This window comes from Myodes glareolus, chromosome 3 (assembly GCF_982192425.1).
Source record: "Myodes glareolus chromosome 3, mMyoGla1.1, whole genome shotgun sequence".
Classification (NCBI taxonomy): domain Eukaryota; kingdom Metazoa; phylum Chordata; class Mammalia; order Rodentia; family Cricetidae; genus Myodes; species Myodes glareolus.
Window position 1 is genome coordinate 29,325,184 of NC_142028.1, and position 21,682 is coordinate 29,346,865.

The window sequence follows — 21,682 nt, forward strand, 5'->3', positions numbered from 1 at the left end:
CGATAGAATGTCAGACAAGAGAAGCAAGAATGAACAAAAATTCTAACATTCTCACGGGGCACGGGATAGGATAGATTTTACCAGTGAGACAAATGAAGTAGCCAACCATTATCTTTAGAGATGCTGAAGACTCCCCGAGGGCAGGAACGACAGGCACCAAGTCCAGCCGGGGCTCCTGGAAACAATTTGGGAGGAAGCAAACGTCTGAAAGTAAGCTGTGAAGTGTGAGCGGTGGTTAGCCCGAGGAAGGGGGTGGGGGAGGGGCACCCTAAGCTTTAGAATGGCATACATATGCAGGAGCTCAGGAGGGGAGAGCAGTAATGCTCTTGATAAAACAAAATGTATTTGTCCTGAAAGAAATGGCTGACTGATTAGAAGGGTGGCTAAGATAGTTGGCTTTAAATCAGAGAAGAACTTTGACAATATTAAAGTTCAGATTTGTTCCCTGAGAAGCTCAATCTTACTGAAATATGGAGTGGACAAGGAAATAATCCAGAAGATGGCAGGCTGAGCGGAGTGAGCGGAGTGGGTTCTACACCAGGGCACTCACGATGGAACCAGAAAGAGGTTGCCGAGTGACAGCGTGGTTAAGAGATAAGATTACAGGGAATAAAAGCCTTGTTTATTTTAATTTCCCAGCTAGTAGGTGAGTGAATTATGCTGCCTTTGACTGAGTAAGACAGAGAACAGACAGGCAGGAGCAGAGGCAAGGACAGAGGGCTGAGCTGAAAGAACACATAGTTTTAGGCAGTTCGGGTGTGACATCCAAGTATTCTTTCTGCTCTTGGTCTCTTTGTTCTAGGAGTAAAGTCTGTACCCTATCCTTATGTGCCATTACTTATGTGTGAATCGCCTCTATCCTTTACTGTCCATGTCCTGGGTCATAATACGAAACTGGGGTTATCTCATTTCATTGTGGGCAGCATCATGAAAATATGCACTGTTTATCACTGTATACTAAAATTAAACTGCCTAGATACCTGAGGTCCCCAGATTCACCTGCTTGTGCAGGCTACAGGAACAAATGCCAATGCTCAGAAAATGTTAATGGAAAAGTCAAGAGCCCAAGACAAGGGCCCAAGAAACACTTGTCTAAGTGAGAGGCAGAGGCAGTCAAATAGAGCAAAAGTCAGGAATCTAAGGAGAGTGAAAGAGTCTCTGAATCTCAAGAAAAAGACCCTTCACACAAGAAAGTAATTTACTAGGTCAGCGTAATTGTGAATTTATGCCAAGGCATAATAGCATTCAAAATTAAGAATACAAAGGACTTACTTTATAATACCTTGATTCAATCTGTAACAGAATTTGAGACTTTTTTTAGATGCTAGAAACAAACATTTCCAGGGATGATTTCTTAAGACAGGATGGACAGAAGTTAATAAAATTTACTTCTTCTCTCATCGTAAATTGTGAAGATAAACAGTGAAGGTCACTACTGACAAGTTATGTCACTGTGACATTCAATTATAGAATGACAACTATTCATCTAGATTAGGGATGACAGCCTTGAGAGCCAACTGTCTCCATGTTTATGTGGGACAGAAGCTTCACACAGACACAAAGGTAACATGATAAACAGGAGAGACTTTTGTAGTTGATTTAAGAGGAAGAAAATGCCAGTGAATGTCTGCTAGAGATGCAGAAGGAAAGGAAGAGCGACGGTCTAGAACATCTGTCTGATGGCTATAGTGAATGTCAACTTGTCAGTATCTAGAATGACCCAGGGCATGGGCCTTGGACATCCTCCATTATTTTGGTCACCTTGGCTGAGGTTGGAAGACCCACCTCTTGTGGGTGGTACAATTCCTTGGAAAGTGTGAAAATGGAGAAAGCAAACGGAACACTGGTCTGCAGGTTTAGTTCACACTCATGGTCGGCTTTGACTGTGGATGTGATGTCCTACTGCTTTGAGTTTCCCACCATGCTGTACACCTAAACCTCAAGCCAGAATGAGTGTTCTCCTTTAACTTGCTTTTGTCAATGGCTAAGGCTAAGAATCTTCCACTTGTGTAGCGAAGGAATCATCTCACAGGGACACTCCGAGGACACAACCAGGAGATGTGCTATAAATGTGCATCCCAATGGAGCTGCATTCAGTTGTAAACCCTAATGAAATGCTGCCATTTGCAGCCAATGATGGAACTCCAGAACACAATGCTAAGTGAAACAATGCCAGACACAAGAAGGCAACAGAAGTCAAATGGAAGTAGAACTATGAATACTAGAGCTAGGAAGGACAAAAGGAAGTTGGAATTGATCTGTGCACTCTGTGTGCATGAGTGGGCTATATATGGTTATACATAGAGAGATTCATCACCTCCTGGTGGAAGGATATTCTTCCCATATATCCCATTGCTACATACTCATTTACAAAGAGCAAACGTTTTCCAAACCCATTTCACTTGGGGTGAAGAACTTGAGAAGAAAAAATTGACAAGTGGGTGGAGCAGTCAGTCTCCAGATCACCAGAGCCTTGGTTCTGAATGAACCATGTGGTCGGTCTTGGCCAGCTGGGTATCTGCTCTGCACCTTAGCTGTCTTGCCAGTGAGTTGGAGGTATTACCATCTGTGCTGTCAGACTCATGGGACTAACACAGACCAGATACTGTCATCTTCAAACTGCAGACCTTATCACATTAGCGAAAATTAATCTCTATATTTTAAACCTTCATGGTTGAGAAGAGATTGTTCATATCTTTTATGGGTTTCACTATGGGTGTCCAACATTACTTCCAGAAAAAAAAATGCAAGTTGCTTTACCTGAATAGACAGTGCCTCATGGGAAAGGGAGCACACATCCTGAATGGGTTTGTTTTACACATCTTTGAAGAACTTAGCAAGTGTTTACAGATAGAAAGAGAGAAAATAAGAAAGGCAGTTCATGGAACAGAAAAAAAGTGTGCAGAACACAGGGGGAATATTTGGGAGTTGGGGGGAAAAGCAAGATTAGGAGATGGGCCTTAATAAAGATTAGTAAGAAAAAAGTTTCCCTCACATTGCAAAAGTACTTAATAAGGACTAGAAAGTTCTGTGGTTGGGCTCGGTGTGCACTAGCTAGCATTGCCCAAGACAGGAGAACATGGGAAACAGGTATGTCTTCTGTCCCTGTGATCGTGAGGACATTTTAGCCGTTTATACATCAACCACCTTTCAAAACAAAGACATTAAGTAGGTGTCAAGTCACACTCGCCAGTTCAGAAATCGTGCAGGCCTGGAGCCTGGAATGCGGGGCAGCGCGTGTCCACTGTGAGGCTCTCAGGACTGAGTACATTTTGTTTGTGTGATCTCATGGCCTCCCCCAACTTCAGTGAGATAAAAGCAGAGCAGTTCCCAGCCATTTCTATAACAAAGTCCTTGCTGTCGGTGCCCCCAAGTTAGCAAAGTTTAGCACGTTTTGCCTTCTCACTTAAATTCTATTTGCTCCCTTAGGTTTCTGAAGACACCTGGCACCCACAGCCAGAGACCCCTACTGAGATATGGAAGAATTAGTGACCAGACTAAACCAATTCTGCTCCAGTCTCCACACGCACATTTTGGAAGTCTCGCGGATGTGTTTTTGCTCTGATTTTATATTTGTTTTATTACTTTTATGAGTGTGCATGTGTGGCCCACGTGTATTTCTGTGCACTATTTATTTGCACACCTGGTATCTGCAGAGGTCAAGGGAAGGTAACAGATCCCTTGGAGTTGGATTTCAGATGGTTCTGAGCTGCCATGTGGGAACTGGAAATCAACTTAGGACCTTTGGAAGGGCAGTCAGTGATCTTAGCCACCGAGTCATCTCTCCAGTCCCTCCAGATTTTAGTTGATGTGTCTGTATAATGTTTGCTAAAGGTAGAGTCTTGTAAAATATCTTACACACACTTTCATGTCATCTATTCAGAATATAATCTCCTGTTAGCAGTATAAAAGACAAATAATCTTTTAAAATGTAACCAGTTTATGGAAGAGACACGGCACATACTCTTCCCTTTGAAGTCTGTGCTCTCTGAGATGCTTGGCATCATTGCCACTGCCAGGAGCCATGTCTGCCACTTATGGCTTAGCTTGGCTTATGTTTTATTTTCTTATTAGAAAGTCCTTCTTCCTAATCAGAGGAGAAGGGTATATTAAGATGAAGCTGTCAATAATAAATGGCATAATTCACATACTTCATGTATTTTTATAGCAAATTATAATTAAGTATGCTCATAAAACTTGAAATAGCATGGTGCCATTTGAAAGGAAATTACGAGTTATTTATAAAGCAGAAGAACATGAGGCATATGTCATGCATCATCCTCTGAGGCTATAATAAGAAATAATTCCATTAATTGGTTAAACATTATAATGTCTTTTTTAAAGTTAATGCATTTTAATTTTTGTGTCAAAGAGAAAATGTTTATTTTTATTAGGGAAAATAATTTAAATGTTTCTTGTTGGCATAACCTATAACTTTATAATAGCTTTTAAGCGCTATCATTTAGCCCGGTATGGTGTTTTCTTATATGAAACATATGCTCAATACAGTGACACTTTTTAGAACTTGAGTTTTTCTTGCTGTGCAGGAACCGGAATAGAGACTTTTCATAGAGATTTTACACCTTGTCTTAAAATGGGTAACTTTTTATTCTAGGCCTAATTCAAGGGCATTTTTATAGGAACTGCAAAATGAACCCCATATTCTACCAAATAAACAGGATGCTGTTAAAAGAACACTGCTAAAGGGTACTGCAAAAGGATGTTGCTAAAGGATGGTGTTAGAAGGTGCTTCTAAAGGATGCTGCTACAGGGTATGCCAAAGGATGATGCTAGAGGATGCTTCTATGGTTACTAGGATTGTGCCAATATGATTGCACTGACAACTTTGGAGGTTTACGCCATGCAAAGGTGAGACGCTGAAAACATATATAGTCTAAAGCACATTACTTAAAATATGTACACATGATAGAATGACTTCAATATTTTTAATGACATTTTTACTGTGTGTGTGTGTGTGTGTGTGTGTTTGTGTGTGTGCATGCACATGTGTGTGTGCCATACCAGTGCTCATGTGGAGGTCAGAGGATAAGTTGCAGGCAGGAGCCAGCACTCACCTTCTACCATGTTGGTCCTGGGATTAGGTGTGGTGGAAGTGCCTTTACTCACTGAGCCATTTCACTGGTCCTTGCCCCAGTAACATTTTCAGAGGACTCTTTTCTGCTGAGCCTTCCTAAAACTTTAAACTTTGCTTTTATATAAAGACAGAGATCTTTTTTTTGTGTTTCTATTCTGTCAGTTCATTTATTACTAACACAGATGAGAGCTACAATGAGGCAATTGGCGTAGGAACTATGAAAGTCACACAGTAATTTAGAGAGAGGCTGGGCTTCTAGTGTAAGTTGCAAGGGATAGGAATTCTGTCTGACACAATTACTCATTCCTAGTGTTTTACTCATTTAATTTTCAAGAATGGGAACTACTATCTTATTTCATGAGTGCTTTAAGTTCAGACTTGGTAAGTGTTCACTATACTTCACTCAAATGTTATATAAGAATATGATGTTCTCCTGAGACTCCATTTCAGAGCATCAGTAGCTTTAGAGCTGACATTTGAGACACAATCTAGTCTGTGGAGCAGTCCCATGGGACAGGACATTCTGAGGACATTCAAGTCTTCCTGCTGGATCCTCTATTGTTCCTCCTTTCTGAACTAAGTGGGAGTCCCAGTATAGGCTTCTTAATTTTTGCAGAAGAACAAGGAACTTAGCTATCTGACTACCAAGCATGGATTTAACATAACCACATGGCGATTCAGATCCCCAGAGGAAGTGCTCTGTAGGTTTCATATAAAGCCTAAAGGAATGGTAGACTGTTACATGCCCAGTGCTTCAAATGTGGAAATTTCCTATCAGTACCAGCCTGCTCTATCTTCATGCTTCCAACACGGGATGAAACACAGCCCCACGCCTTGTTTATCAGCTGGTGGATCCTTGCAACCCATTGACACGATCCTTTGAACTTCTGCTTCCCCTTTCTAGACAGAGGTGGACCTAATTTACTGTGTCCATTTGCCCAGCCATTCTCATCAGCAACATGCAATGCCGGTAAAGGGCATTAGACTTTTGAAAGTCGGAATAACTAATACTATGTCCATGAATGGCAGTTCAGGGGCACTGTGAGGGGCCGCTCTGGGCACACTAAGCTCCTGCCCTCAGCCCCCTCTTCTCATTTCTTTCTCTTTATAGAATATGTTGCTCCTTTGTACTTTTGCCAGCATTTCAAAAAATCTTTTGAAAAATGTGTGCCTAATTCTGCTAAGATTTGAGGAGAGAAGAAAAGAACTCGAATACTTTTAGCTTTTTCAAATGTGTATTAGGTTATAACAGTAAGTCATACTTGGGCTAGTGTACAGAAAATGATATGAAGAACATAGGATATGAGTTACCCCAAGTATTTTCCAACTATAAATATTGCACATATGTTGAACATATGGATTGTTCTTTTTTTTCCCTACTCATAATGATTTTAAGTACAGAGTTCAGTGGTGTTACATATATTTAACAGTGTTGTGAAATGTTTAATTTTTCCCCCACAGTTTTCATAAACATCTATATCATTATTGCCGAGTAGCACATTTAACAGTTAAATATGTTTAAATAATATAGAGGTGGCTGCATGTTTGCAGCACTGATAACTAGATAACCAGACAATAGGGACCTGTCTAAATATTTTAAATACAACTCTTGTTTAATCTACCTTTGATTTGATCACCTTCTAGGAGGGTGTAGTGTGGGGACTGAACACACGGAACTATATTGAGGTCTAACCTTCCATATCCATTCCCAGAGGTTCTTTCAGCTAGATTAAGCCTCCAATTCCAAGGCAAGTCCAAATTTGTGGCCTTCAGCATTAAAGCTCTTCCAGGACACCAGAGCAGACAATGTAAATTTCATTCCAAGCCTTGGAGTCAGAGCATAGCCCACTCTAACTAGACTAGAGTTATTGACCTTCATAGAAATGGAAGCAGGAGGATCCAATGGGATTTTAGCAGCAATGCCAAAACGAGTTCTGTTAGCATCCAATGTCCAAGCAAAGTTTACTGGTGTGAAGACCTTCACATACTGTTTGATAAGCTCATTCTCCAAATTCTGTACCATTACTGACATTAGTGTGTAACTGGAAGTCCCCAGTCCCGTAGCCTACTGCAGAGTCACCCCTTGTCAGCTTTGACTCGGCACTGTCATAGGTCAACTAGTACCCAGTATGCTGGCCCTCTAACCAAAGACAACTGAACCATGGATTGCAGGTTCAGCAAAATGAAAGCCGACATCACAGTCAAGGTTTGCACATGTGCTAGGTGCAAAGATCATAACGCATGTCAGTCTCAAACCTTGACAAGCCTGGTCTTCAGCTGCACTCTGTCCCCAGAGTGTTACCGACGTTCCATTTTTCTATAAAAGTCAGACAACATTCACACCATTTGTACTTGGTCTCCAAGGTCCCAGGAACTTTCCCAGGTCTGTATTGGATGAACTGGTTGTTGACAGTTCCACACCACTGCGTGACATTGTTGTCACATCCGGCTTCAACACCCCAAACCCAAACCCAAATCCCTTGGTGAGAACATCTCTGGCAGCTTTGCCAAGGCCAGCATACGATGGAGGGATGCGCATTGGCTGCGGGCAGTGCATACACAACAGTCTGCCATGGTGAAGCCACGCACATGCGCGTGGTGTGTGTGTGTGTGTGTGTGTGTGTGTGTGTGTCGGGGGTAACCTGCTTGTGTCCCTCCAGGTGCTGCCGCTGTGGGTCAGCTCTCAGCTGAAGCCACTCACTGTCTGGAGGTTGTACCTGCTGCAGCCGCCGCAGCTGGGAGGCCCAAATTTAATTCTTAACACTCAGATTTGAAATTTTATATTCATTAATCAATGATTCTTTTACTTCTCCTCCTCATAATTTCTAGTCACACTACCTGCCTTCTGTTTCTGTAACTTCTTTTATTAGGTGTTATATATAGGTAGTCTTACAGTGATTTTTAGTGTACAGGACAGTGTACATAGATCATATACAAACACTGTGACATTTTACACACAGGACTTGGCCCTCTGTGGGCTTTGGTGTCTTAAGGTGAAGGTGCCCTAAAACCATGTTCTCACAGATGCCGAGGAAGGATGTTCTACCTACAAGTGGGAATGATGAAACATGGCATTCTTTTTCTTTTTCTTTTTGGAAAATTTCATATTCTTTTCGAGAACTTATTTCTGTAATTCCAACAAACAGTGCACGAGAGTCATTTCTCTGCATTTTCATCCCCCTTTCTTAATTCCTGTGTCATTGTAAAACACTGACCATCACCAGATACGGTGTGTTAGCCCACTGTGGTTACGGTTTGCATTTCTCTGTTAAGTAGCAAGGTCTCTCCATAGGCTTCCTAGTTATATGGACCTCATCTTTGGAGGAAGTGTCATCTGAGACACTTATCAACTAATTAACTCAGGCTGCTTTTTTGATGTACATTTATAGAAGTTCTTTATATAGTATGTCTACTAGTCTCTTGTTAGATATTGCAAGCATTTTTTTCCATATTTCAGATTGCTTTTGAATTTAATGTCTGGTGCTTGGGAGGAGAAATGTCACCACATAGGCTGGTGATTATAGGTATCTGAGCGATTAGTATCTTATTGAGGGTGCTGCTTGTGGGTTGTTATAGCATCTTTAAAAGTTGTGGCCTTGCTGAAGGAAATGTGGTGCCGGGGGTGGGTTTTGAGAGTTTACAACCTCACCCAGCTAATGGTTCATTCTCTCTGCTTTATACTTGTAGCTGTTGATGTAATCTCTCAGCTCTGCCCTGGCCCCAATTGCCAGGCCCCTCTGCTATTATGGATCCTTTCTCTGACACTGTAGCCCAAATCCACTTCTTCTGAAGTTACCTTTGGTCATGGTGTTTTGCCACAGCAGCTGAAAGGTGGCTAATAGAGTGTGAATGTTTTGCATTTGATGTCACCTTGTCACCCGGACTTCTGATTTCTGCCCTACAAATCATGACCAAGACCAACACTATGAACTTTTCACTGCTTTCTTCTACAAGTTCCATAAGTTTAGGTCTTGTTTTAAAATTTAACATTTTAATTTCATTTTAAAATTGGCATAGCATGAAGGCCTAGCTCTATTTCTTTGAATTTGAATATTTAATTTTTTCCAAATTCTTTTTGTGGAAAAGTCTGCCCCTATTTAGTAGTCTTGAAACTTCTTAAAGCATCTTTGGCAATAGTAGAAGGTATATTTTTGGACTGTATTGAACCCTCTGGGTTATTTAGTCATCCTTATTCCAGTATAGCTGTTTACATGACTGCACCTGTAATAATGCAAAGTTAGAAGTATGAGCTGTTTCCAAAGAACAAAACTGGCTGTGTAGGGTCCCTTGAGATGCCACATGAAACTTTAAATTGATTTTTATCTTTAAAGTAATATTTGATTGTCCAGTTTGCTCTGTTTTTATTTAAATGTGCTTTGAAGATAAGTTCTCGTGTAATAAAAATATCTACTTTAAAAGAATATATTATTGTGAATAGTTTCATTATAATTAATAAGTCATATATAGACAATCACTTCTTGTTCTTCTACTTCTGACTTCAGTGAGAATCCTTAAGCGGTATGTATTGTGTATGAGGTGCTTGTTAAATATGCATGTGATGATGAAAGGGAAATATATAGATTACAAATATAGTATATATATATATTTCTAAGATATAACTTCTGATATGAGTATCAAAAAATGAAAAAAACATTTTATCAGTTGTTTTCCAATGCCCCATAGTCCTTCTCAGAGAGTAATCTTTTCTCTGGCCTCCTTCCAACTAGTTATGACTATTTGATATAGTCTAGCCAGTGAGGTTTGTCTTTGGTTTTCTATTGCTGTGATAAAACACCTTGACCAAAGACAGCTTGGGAAGGAAAACATTTATTTCATTTTACTGCTTGTAGTCTGTCATCCAGAAACATCAGGTCAGGAACTCAAGGCAGGGACCTGGAGGCAGGAAGTGAAGCAGAGACCATGGAGGGGTGCTGCTTACTGGTTTGCTTACCCATGGCTTTCTCAGCCTGCTTTCTTATAGAACCAGGACTACCACCCTAGGGGTAGCATCACCCACCGTGGACTGAGTGCCTCCACATCAATCATCAAATGAGAAAAAGTACTATACAAGCTGCCTTCGGGCCAGTTTTCACAGGACATTTTCTCAACTGAGAGTTGCTCTTCCCAAATGACTCTAGCTTGTGTCTTGTTGACATAAAACTAGTCACCACAGGGACCAAGCGGAAAACTGCTAGGTGGGGCTTGTGGACAGGGACTTTATGCTTTCTAAACACACACACACACACACACACACACACACACACACACACACACAATCCCAGTGTGCACGTCGGCCTTCTTTATGCTTCCTCCATGGCAAGCGGATGTCTGTAATTCAGTAACTGTCTTGAAAACTTCAAGAAGCAGCACAAGAACAAAGTTCTGTTTGCTAAGCACGTGCCAAAGACAGCAATGGCCCAACTCCTCCTTAGCACACTTGAGCAATTGCATCAACCTGTCAGCCTTGAAACATCAACCTATGGACCTATGTTTGTTTAGTCGGCTAGCAGTGGCTTTCCTGTTGTCTGCTGCCAGAGGAATTCCTGATTAACTCTCGGACACACGTGAAATATCCTGGGGATAAGGCAATGCGGCCAGAGGGATGGGATTATGAAATAACACGAGGTGTTAGGTAAACTGCGAATAAAGGAGATTTAGTTTGACTGGGACCTGGAGATAAAGCAGGAGAGAAGCAGAGCCTGAACAACATAAGACAGAATTCAGATTTAATTTTGTAGGCAATTGTGTAGCTAGTGAATGAGAGAAGCATGGTTGTTCTGGCAAGACTATGGCGTGCGTGTTAGTGAAGAGCCATGGAGGAGCGAGGCGTGTTTAGGTGTGTGAAAATGTGATTCAAACCTACAGCTACATTATGAAGGGGCTAAAAATATAGACTTTTAATATAGTTGTCATGACTTAATAACATTTCAGCATTAATAATACATTTGAGAAGAAATTATGATTCTGTATGCTATCACACCTGAGGTAACATCAACATAAAAGACACTATCTAATGTTCTATTGAAAGAAGAAAAGTCTCATCTAAATAAATGAGCATGTATTGGTGGTAAAACATATCCTTACTTCAAAGAGGTGGTTTTTTTTTTTTTGGTTTTAGAATCAGTTAATACTGAGATAGTTAATATTTATGGACTATATTAATATATATACATATATATTATATATGTATATATACATATTTGTATATAAACATATATACAAACATTTGTGATTAGCACTTTGTCTGGGTCATTTTAAAGACATGTGCTCAAAACTTTATAAGATAGATGTGCATTTTTCTTTCCTGTTTTAGAGATGTGCCCATGTTTTAACTGAAATGAATACATGGTCTTGTTAGCGACAAATTCGAGGAGGAAGACTCTCAGATGTACAGAATCTGGGCTTATCTGGGGGATATCCCTTGAAGATATCCAGTAAGGAATGGAGCCCGTTCAGAATTTCAAGATGCTGAAGTAGATCACGCACTCAGTCAGTTTTCAAGAATCTTCAAAAATGAGGCTCTGCATTAGGTCCTGGAAGGTTTGTTGCCATCAAAGCAGATGAGCAAAACCAGAGGATGCTGCCCTGTCAGTGCACAAACATCTTCATGCACACTGTGTACCCAGTTCTGTTCTGTGTTGCACAAAGGCCATGTCGGTCTCTGCTACTGGGATGCTATGCAGACAAAAATAAGGGAATTTTGTGCGGCAATAAATTCTGACTGAAAAGTTGCTTGTTTTTTCTTGTGAACATACTAAACAATACAGAGGGGTCCTGGTCTGGGCTGTGTATTCATTATTCCAGTGACATGACTTTTCACCCTTCCAGAGAGGGAGAAAGCAGATTTAAAGTAGAGGTGAAAAAAAAAATATTGTGGCCGGGTAGTGGTGGTGGATGCCTTTAATCTCAGCACTAGGGAGGCAAAGGCAAGTTCTGTGAGTTCGAGGCCAGCCTGGTCTACAGAGAGAGTTCCAGGACAGGCTCCAAAGCTACACAGAGAAACCCTGTCTCGAAAAACAAAGTAGAGGGAAGCATGTGCTTGGGAAGCAAAGAGACCAGCCTAAGTGAAAGAAAGAGGATACGATGGCAGAGGTCAGCACAGCTGGGCCATGCAGGAGCACTCAGAACTCCACTGCTAGGGTCTAACATGCGCCAGCAGTAATCTGGTAGGATGGGCCAACCAGGTGGCCCTCGGCTCAGTTGAAACGCTACCGAACAGAACAGAAACAAGAGGGGAAAGAGGCAGTCTACAGAATGGGAGTAAATTTTTGTTGGCCCTTTGCCTGGCAGGCACTGATACTCAGAAGATAAACGGATTTAAAAAGCAGCCCAAACAGCAAATGACAAGCCATCCTGTAGTGGATCAGCAAATGAACTGCTCAAGCATTTTTCAGACGAAGTGTAAACACCGAACAGTCGCACACAAGGATAGGCACTGTCTTTAGCCTGTAGAGAAACACAAAGGCCCGTGTGAGCTTCCAGTCAGCAGCATGGTTTGGTTTGATTTGTTTTTACTTTTTCCATCTATTCAGTCTGCAACTTCAAATTAGCCAAGTTAGTCTGTTTATATCCAAACTTATTACTAATGGCTAAGGGCTATTCCTGTCGTTTTGTTGAATTCTCCTGTTTTGAAAGTTGTTTGTTCCTTCCTCTCTTGCTCATATTTACGTAGCAAGGATTTGCTGTATTAATATCTGATTCTCATCTATGTCTTTTCTGTTTATCGGCTCCTCCAGCATGGCTCACACCTTGAAGTTCTTTCATGGTGATGGGTAACCCTCCTCAATTCCAACGCGGGCATCGTCAAGCATCCTTTGCACAGTGCATCTGGCAGTAATGAATTCCGTCTGGTAGTGGTTATCTGAAAGGCCTTCATTTCTTTTTCATTTCTAAAGGATACTTTTGCTGAGAACAATATTTTTGTTGGCAGTTATTTTCTCTCATAACTGATGTATAACTCCCTTCTTTCCTCGTTGTAGGGTTTCTGCAGAGAAATCTGCAATTACTTTAATGAGATAACCCTTACACGTGACTTAGGGACTTTTAGAAACCTTTCTGCAATGGACGTTGGCAGTCTGACTGTAATGTGCATTGATCTGCATCTTTGCTGATCTTCTGTTTAGGGTCCTATGGGCATCTTGTACACAAATATCCATATGTTTCCTAAGGTTGGGGATTTTTGAAGCTATTTTTATATTTTATCAATTTTATATGTCATGAACTTTTTTTCTCATCTCCTTAAGATACTTCATTTGTATTTGCCATTCAGCAATGCCTCAGAGGTCTTGAATGGTGACTCCATTCTTTCCTTTGTATTTGTTGATTCATTTATTTATCCATTCATTTCAAAAGACTTGTATCCAATTGGAATATTCTTTATTCCACAGAAACAGATCCAATCTATTGCTGATTTGACATGTACAAGGTCAGGGAACTGGCAGGAACCATGTAGGCAGAGCAGACGAGGAACCAGAGTTTCATAATGACAATTCAGTGACAGCATATGTCCAAGGGTGTGTCCGTGTTTGTCCTGACCTTTTTAACTGCAAGCCACAGGGTCCAAGGCAAACTTAGATCCCGCTCTAAAACTGCCCCTCTTGAGTGTGGCTTGCAGCTAAAAAGGTTCCCTTCCAATGCTGTTCCCTTCCATTAATAGTCTTCCTCTGAGTGTGGAACCGTGCGGGGAAGTCATCAAGAACAACATGTGTGCCTGCTTTCCGTCCTGGCACTAGTCAAAGTTCACATGTGGCTGGCCTTGATCTCCAAAGAGCAAGCACCTGGTCCAGTTCTTAAAGATGAGCCTCCACTCTTCCTGGCCTAACTGTCCTAAGGTTGCCGTCCCCTCCAGCACAGGTGGATTTGGGCTAGTCACTACAAATCAAAACTAAACATTTTGAGGCCTGCTCTCTCTCTCCAGTAAACAATCCTCCCTCTCACCTAGCTGTCCAGACTCCAAATCTATAGGCTCACCTTAGAGTGCTGCCTTACAACCTGGAGTTTAGCAGCAAATCTAAGTTTGTTCTTAGCCCACTGTCTTCTCTATAACTTAAACAGCATTATCGGAGTCTGGACCATGACAGTCCTGCTCATTGGTGCGGCAGCCTTCTAACTTGTCCCCGTTTCTGCCATTTCCCCCGACTATCCACTGTCTTTATAAAAGCCTAAGTACATCTTTAAAAATGAAAATCTCGTGTGTCATGTTCCAGAAAAGGTTTTCAGTCATTCCCTGCTATGCTTCCTGTAAAATCTGAAATATACATGAATTCTATATGAGTAGCTCTAGAATACATATATTAGCACACATGCATACATACAATATAAACAGGATATATATATATATACACACACACATTAGTAGCTATAAAATGTCAGATTGCTTCTATAAGAGATTTAATAAATAATTATTGAAAGAGCATTTAAAATTGGATCAGTGTCTAAACGAGTGCTCCTAGTTGTCAACTGCCAGTCTTCACCTCTTCTTCTTCAAAAGTAGTTCCAATGTTCGTAGTGGTGTTGTCTTTCTGGGCAGGGTGTTATTGGCAAAGCTGATAAGCATTTCCCTTGTGAGTTAATAACCAAACACATGGGACTGAAAGGGGAAGCATCAAGTAACTCAGGTTTTCTAGGAACAAATTCTAGAGAAAATCTTATTTATCAGCTGATGTTCTATTTGTGCCTTAATACATGAATTCATTGACAAGTATATAGTCCACATTTCTTACATTTTTGCATGCAGACATACTGGTTGCATGAAATTCTTTGTCAATATCATGTTAGATGATTGCTTGTGTCTTTATTGTGTGCTACCAGGAACTGATTCCTTTCTCTTTCTCCCATCCACACACCAGCAACCTCTGCTGAGTACACAGTGAATTCAAGGCAAATAGTTCTTCCCCCAAGTTAAAGCAGGCTCTTGCTTTGTGAATGTGTGTGGGATAAGACATCGGCACCCACAAAGCACTGATGGTTGCAGCCTGGACTCTACTTGAGCAGGCATGACATTCAGGGTGGCAGCCGACAGAGTGATTTCTCACAGCAAACCAAACAGCGGTCGTTCCAGTAATAATGACATTTTTGAAAGCTCTGTGAAAAGAAATTCAACATTATTTTTGGCAAACTGAGTATAACGTTGATACCCAAACATGGTAAAAAATAATGCAGATCTGCATTATTTTTTACACAGATGAGTGTCAATGAATGCCTTAAAGAAAAAGCAAAAGTAATATGGTCAACATTAAAGAATTGATGTTTTTTTATAACGTGACCAAACTGGCTTTAATCCATACATATTGGTAGAAAGGTATTTGAAAAAGGAAATACCAGCTAGCAAGAGAATAACCAAGGACTAAATATATGACGCTTTGTAGGTATTGAATTAGATAAACCGCTAAATAAAGATTTATTAATAAAACTTAATTTAAAACAATCGATGGCACAAAAGAGGATATAAAAAAGCAGATCAATGCAGTTGGTTGATGAACTTAGCAGCATCGCAAAGGAAAAGATCAGTAAAATGGGTGAGAAAAATCAGCAATGTGGGTGAAAGGTCAGCAAATGAAAGAAAAGTTCAGCAAATAAACGGAGATTTCAGAAAGTAAACAAGTAGAAGTGCCGGGGAACTGAAAACTGGATATACCAAGGGCTGGAGAAAGTGGTCGGTGGTTAAAGGGTCTTGCTGTTAAAGTGTCCGGAAGACCAGAGTAGATACTGGAAAGCATTTCCTGTGGATCCCTCACTCACATTTAGCAGTTTGTAAATACAGGACTGGAACTGCAGGACTCTCACCCCATGCTGCCCCTTTCCACGCCACTGTTTCAGATCCAGGAGGAGATGCGTCTGCAAGCACCCTTGGTGAGCCCACTCTTCTCTCTGCTTCCACACCTCATTCCCTTCTGGTTCCACACCCAGGCAGACCAAGTCCACACATCTTCTAGTTTAGTCTGATCCAGGACCCTGACACAAAACTGTCCATCAATGCTGCCACGCCAGGCGCACGCACAAGGGGGAGCGACACGGACATTCTGTGACTGGGTCTGTCCCAGATCTTACCTGTGCTGCCCTCCAGGCCCAGGAACAGCTGGGCACCAGACTCCTGTGGTTTTCTTTAGAGAGTTGTTCCTGTCCCTTGCTTCCCTCCTCGGCTTCCTTTCTGAGCCTAGGCCCAGCTGGAAGCCACACTAGGCGCCTTTCTTGGACTTCATCCAAGACTCATTCTTGGACTCACATCATTTCTAAGAGTCCCCAGATCAGACAGAGTGTGAGGGCTTGAAGACAAGGTAGAAGAATTAGATCATTCAAATAAATGTATGACTTAGTTTTTTTTTTAAACTGCACACATGGAATGTGCAGGGCCCAGCGACCCCTTAAGAAGACTCACACTGCAAATTTAGATGTAGAACAAACCCAAGTGAGTACAATCACTGAAGAAAATTTCCCAGATCTAGGGAGAAGATCTCCATCCTTACAAGTAAAAAAGACACCCAGAATATCCAATAGGCAAGATAGTAAACCATGGTAATACACACAGTGGGACTCTATTCACTTATAAAGAAAAACAGTGAAATTTACAGGCAAATAGAATTCATATATATTCATATGTATATGAATAATATATATTTTTTGGGTGAGGTAACTCAGACCCAGAAAGACAAATGACAAATATTCTCTCTTCCAAGGACCCAGGCTTGGAATCAAGAGAATTATGTGTTTCGTTTTTTAACTTCGAGTGACTGTAACTGCAAGGAAACTAGCAAGTGGCCATTCAGGGGGAGGAAATTCTTTACAGAAGGGGGCTTGGTAGGACATCAGCAATATGAAGGTAGAGAGGGGAAATATGAGGTTTGAAGAGGCCTGGGAAGTGGGAGGGGAAGGTGAGGGAAGGGTTAACACAAAAGCACGAAAAGGTCCCATGGAAACTTCTTTTCTGTAAACCATTAAAAACAAGTTAAAAACCAGAGCCGAAGGGAGTTATTCGCCTAGACAGACAGTTCTGCTTCTAGAGGTCATAGGTTAGCAAGCCAAATTCTCAGTGCCGGGTATGAGGCCTCACTTGGCCCTGCTGGTCTCCTCCAACACTGCCCAGCAACAGGAAACTTCAAAGAGCAGTTTGGAACAGTTTGAAAAGTATGAAATAAAACAGTAGCAGTGATCATCATGGACTGGATGGTTGATGAGCATAGGGGAGGATGAGAACCTCTCCAAGGAAAGAACAGGATAAAACAACTTCCTACTTCCCTTTCTCCAAGTTTCTTCCCCTCCCCACCCTCGTTTTCACGCATTACTTAATCTTTTTTTCAAAGTGAAAGTTTTACTATGTTCTCCCCAAATATTGAAAGATGACCACATAAGAGTGGACACCTTAGACACTCAGAATGTTTGGTAGAATTATTTATACCATCCAAAGGATAATATCAGAAATATAACCAACATTTCAAGAGCTGCAGGAAAAAAATCCACTTAAAAAGGGACATAGGGGGTGCCCCCAAGGAAGGCTGAAGAGAATGGAGAGGGAGCATTCCCAGGAAAAATTCAAGTGAGAGTTTCAACCGCTCTACCAAGCCGGAGTGTGCTCTGCTTGTTCGAGGTCCTTTGAATCACACATTGTCTTGGTTCACGGAAGACCGCTTTTGGAATTCTGGAGATCTAGTCTGAAACCGAGAGCTCTCCACCAGGGGGCAGTTTTGCTTGTCTCAGCTGGAAATAGGCCATGCCATACAGTGGGGAGAGCTCAGATTTGAATATCACATGATGCCCAAGACAGCAGTAATTTGGCTTCAAACGTCTGTGGGATTGCTGACGAACTTGTTTGGAATTGTTCAGTGAGCCCAGGCAGCCTTGGGGAGGAGAGATGTTTGTCCCTAATTCCACACTGATACACACTAACAACATTCTGCAAGAAAAGTATGTTTTTTTCAAAACCCCATCTTCCACAAACACACCTTACATGATTTAACTTTCCTCTTCTCCTTATAACTATTCCATTTTCCAGCTTTCTAGCTGCCATGTTACCTTGGAGGATGCTGGCAAGAAGAAGCTGCCGTGGGAATTCTGCTGCTTCACTACGGGCAGTGCTGTAGGTTGAGGGCTCTACCTAAGCAGATAAGCCTGTCATTGGAACCAGAGGTCCGCTGGCACCCTGGGTTCCTGAAGTCCCTTCCCAGTAAAAATAACTTAGTTACTTTGAGCATAAAAGTGCAGGAAAGAGAGACCTGGTTGAAATTGGTAAAGAGTTAATGAGTATATATCCTAGGGAGTTCAAAATAATAGAGGTGACGAAGTAGAGTCCCTGCTCCACAAAGCCCCAAGACTCACCAGCGTGTGCTTCTGTGCTGAAATAGTGTAGTTTAGTTCTGTCAGATGAAAGTGGAGAATGTTGATGGAGGAGGGAGCCTAGAACATCTTCACCAAGCTCCCAAATGTCATTTTAGCTGGAGTTCCTGGAGCAAAGGAATGCAGATAGTTCTTTTGTTGTTTTATATACTTTCTGAAAATTTGAGCATACATTGGAATACATTTAGACCCAAACTATTGACTTAGGAGTTTTGTGAGGATCTTACCAGAAATATTTGAGATGTCACATACTGTAATGATCTTGAACTCAGTATATGGCAGAAGATGACAAAAGTCTTGGGACTTTTGGGTTACTGGGAATCCAACCCAGGTTTTCCTGAATCCTAGGCAGGCACTCTACTGAGCCTTATTCCCACCACTCTCTGCAAGATTTTAGAAAAATAATTTTCTAAAGTTCCTAAGTACATTTGGTTCATTTCATTCAAGTGTATAGGCAGACATCATATGAAAATGTATATCTGTATAACGTCTTTGGTTCAGTCAATAAGAATAAAATCCCCTAATTTATATTTAGCAGTGGTACTTGTGCTCTGTGCAGCACACATGGCCCTCAAGAAGGTAATATGAGGTGCTCTGACATCACATAATACAACCTGATTAAAGAGTTCTGGGTGAAGCGTCCTTCTTCTAGCCAGGGTACACTTTTTGTGTAAAAACACTTTATGTAAAATGGGGGATTTTGTGCCATTTGATCTTACTATTTGAACTTCTTCCTCTAATGTACTCAGTATCTCTTCATTCCTCTTTTGGTTCCTGCTAGAGTAAAAACACAAGCCCAAATGACTGTGATTTAGATACGACTTTCTTGGTCCCGTCCTCTACTGTGTCCCAGGTTGACTCCAGGCAGGATAGGTCTTTGGGGGAGAATAAGATGCTGTGAAAGTAAAAGAGGAGGTGGTATCTAATTAGGGTAAAGAGAGGACAGAGTGATCCCTGAGCTGGCTGTGGCTGGACAGAATGCTAATGAATGGTAAGTGACCAAATGCCTATCATATTTAAACTGAAAAATATTAAGATCTCTTCACTTCTTATGTAACCCTAAATAAAACAAGGAAACTTTTGCTTTTGGGTCCAAGGGCATTGCCAAGCAAGTTTAAATGCCCCATTCATTAATGCACTCCCCAAAGAACTCATTGATCTAAAAAGTGCCTCCTTGCTAAGCAAAGGAAAAGAGATGTGGCTTTTGGTTGGGCATCATTCTAGAGAGCAGGCAACAGTTTTCCCTGTAGGGGAGGACTGGCACCTGGGAAAGGAATCCCAGAGAGCATTAGTAGCACGGGCTGCAAAGGCTGCCTCACCATTGACTCCTTCTGTGGGAGGAGAGCGGAGGGGTGGGTTAGAAAGGTCTTGACTTCTCACTCCATTCTGTAGCGCATTATCATCTGCTGTAAAAGGAGGGCCCACTTATTTGTCCTGGCTGCCCAGCTAGTTTAGTTCTGAAATCACCAATTTGTTGCAAGGAGAAGTTGCTTGTTCATCCTAGCTGCCCAGAATTTTACTATGTTAACAACTTCCTTCTGTTTAAACAGAAAAGGGGAAATGGTGTAAGAGGTCCTCTATCTGTGTGTTGCTTTTCTTGGTTGATGAATAAAGAAACTGCCTTGGCCTGTTGAAAGGGCAGAACTTAAGTAGGCAGGGAAGACAGAACTGAATGCTGGGAGGGAGAAGGATGGAGTCAGGGAGATGCCATGGATCTGCCGCTAGAGATATACATGCTTGAACTTTGCTGGTAGGCCATGACCTCATGGTGATATACAGATTAAAAGAAATGGGTTAAATTAAGAGGTAAGAGTTAGCCAATAAGAAGATAGAGCTAATGGGCCAAGTAGTGATTCAATTAATACAGTTTCTGTGTGGTTATTTTGGTTCTGGATGGCCAGGACAAACAAGCAGCTTCTCCTTTGCAACAAATTGGCAATTTGGGGGCTAAGGTATCTGGGTGGCCAGGATGAACAAGCAGGCTCTCCTCTTACAAATTGGTGCCCACGTGGCCAGCTTAATCCACTTAAAACCTGAGAGAGTTTGAAAAGGAATTCTAGACACAAAAATACAGAGTTTAACAAAGCTTCTTGCTGTTTGCTGGAAGCATGCCAGAGCTACTTTAAGAGAGATTTTCCTGATTCAGCCTTAGCAGGAAAAAAGTAGCAGTTTTAAAATGCAAGCTTTCAGATTGTTCTCTGGACAGAGGAGAGGGTGCCTGAATTGGCCGTGGCCCATAACCATACTGATGTATATTTTGCTTATCACCATAGATCCTTCATCTGGCGAAGGACGGCGATACAGTCGGAGACCCACATTGGAGCACCGGACTGAGCCCCCCGAGGTCCAAATGAGGAGCAGAAGGAGGAAGAACATGAAAAACGAAATCAGTACTGCGAGGGATGCTATCACCCACTGATACAAGGGAACAGATCTAATGAGAGTTTACCAAGGCCAGTTGGACTGGGACTGAACGAGGACGTGATCTAACCAGATTCTCGGAATTTGGCCGGATTCTCTGAATGTGGCTGGCCCGAAGTCTTTCTGAAAAGCCATTGACTATGATACTGGGACCTGTTTCCTCTGCATATCCTGGATTTTGGGGATCCAGTCTGTTTGGATACTCACCTTCCTGGACCTGGAGGGAGGGGGGAGAAACTTGAACTTCCCACAGGGCAGGAAACCCTGACTGCCCTAAGGGATGAAGAGGGAGGAGGAGAGGGAGTGGGGGGAAAGGGAGGGTGTTGGGAAGAGGGGCGGAAATGGAAACTTTTATAATTTAATAAAATTTACTTTCAAAAAAAACCCAAAAAACAAAAAAAAATGCAAGCTTTCTGGGCCACTGCCAGTGTGAACTCTGATTCTTTCAGAGATCTGGAAAGGAGATCTGGCTATAGAGCATTTGAGTTGGGTTTGTGAGCAGACTGCTGCAGCTTGCTTAATGGCAACATAGAGCAGTTTTGTGCCTGGAACTGGGGTGGTGTGCATGGCTCAGAGGCACAAGCAGCTCTGCCATGCTAGACTATGTTGAGCTAGCAAGCAGCACTATATATATCATAGTAATTGTGCAGCTTAAGTTTTAGACTGGGCTGGCAAGCAAGCAGTACTGTATGTATCATAATAATTATGTGGCTTAAGTTTTAAGAAGTGCTTAGCATATTTTCTGGTCAGAAAATAATTACAGATATGCAATAAAGACAAATCCAGGTGAGTCATAGTATTGTATAAATGTATGTAGGCTTGGGAGAGAGAAGAAAA

At 41.6% G+C, this 21,682-nt stretch overlaps 1 long non-coding RNA gene and 1 pseudogene across 1 annotated transcript; one reads left to right on the forward strand and one right to left on the reverse strand.

The window, feature by feature from the left end:
• Positions 1-70: 70 nt before the first annotated feature.
• On the forward strand, positions 71-11,780 carry LOC125407032 (uncharacterized). Its single transcript, XR_007234080.3, has 3 exons — positions 71-210; positions 3,430-4,869; positions 11,409-11,780. It is a non-coding gene; the product is annotated as an uncharacterized LOC125407032 (long non-coding RNA).
• Positions 6,825-7,669, reverse strand: LOC125407031 (non-selective voltage-gated ion channel VDAC2 pseudogene; annotated as a pseudogene).
• Positions 11,781-21,682: the final 9,902 nt, after the last annotated feature.